The following is a 1022-nucleotide window of genomic DNA, read 5'->3' on the forward strand; positions in this document are numbered from 1 at the left end:
ATCTTGATAGCTTATCACCAGGCTGACGACGTGTCATGGATGTCGTCACAAAACTGTCTTCAACTTTTATCTTCTGCTTAAGTCTGACGACAACTGTGATAGCCTATCACAGGGTTGGCGGTTTATCACAGGTGTCGTCAGCCACACTTCTCTTCAGATTCCTCTAGATTTCAACTTATTTGCTTCCATTCTTGTTGGTTCTCTATCCCATCAGCTTAAACTATAAAATTAGACATAAATAAATCAAAAATGACAAAAGTTGCTTAAGACTTCACAATTATTCTTGGTTAAAGGTCTTAAATGTGTTAGCAATTGCTCACACATCAAAACCCTCAACTTAAAACAACTGCTTGTCCTCAAGCAACTCAACATAACTAAGAGAATACATAGTATATTCAGCAGCCAATTTTATCCTTTAAGCTCAACATATAGTTATCGCCTCCAAGGTCCATCCAATTAAAACCAACTGTGTATGTCATTGAAGAATAATAATGTAACACAAAGGACTCAAGCGATGGAATCAATCTTAGCCACAACAACCATTCATATACGATTGTTGCACTATCTAAACAAACAATACCATTGTGCTCTCACAATAAAGAAATCCCCCTCCTCACATATAATAAACCAAAAATGTAAATGTGGGGATCATCAAAAGACTCTCACTCTTAAAACAAAGTTCCAATCAGTGTATGCCAAGTACCATAGGCTTGCCCTTATTTTTATCACCAAGACCTTCAGATAGGTCAGCTAGGATCACTCTAGGACTTCTTTTAGGCTTATAATATAGGCTGGGGCTGGTATTGTATTCAAGGTCATTTAAAGTGACTATGCCTCCTTGACACTACACTACTCTCTTGGGGCTTACTTATTCACCTCTTTTTTATTTTCTTTTCCATTGATCGCACATGTTCAAGTTGGGTGCCTTTATTTTTAGAATAGCTCCCAACTTTTATTTATATTTTTATTTATTCTACCTTTCTCTATACTCGTATTACACCATGCACCCCTATGATAGCCAC

The sequence above is a fragment of the Capsicum annuum genome, unplaced genomic scaffold (assembly GCF_002878395.1).
Source record: "Capsicum annuum cultivar UCD-10X-F1 unplaced genomic scaffold, UCD10Xv1.1 ctg3819, whole genome shotgun sequence".
Taxonomy (NCBI): Eukaryota; Viridiplantae; Streptophyta; class Magnoliopsida; order Solanales; family Solanaceae; genus Capsicum; species Capsicum annuum.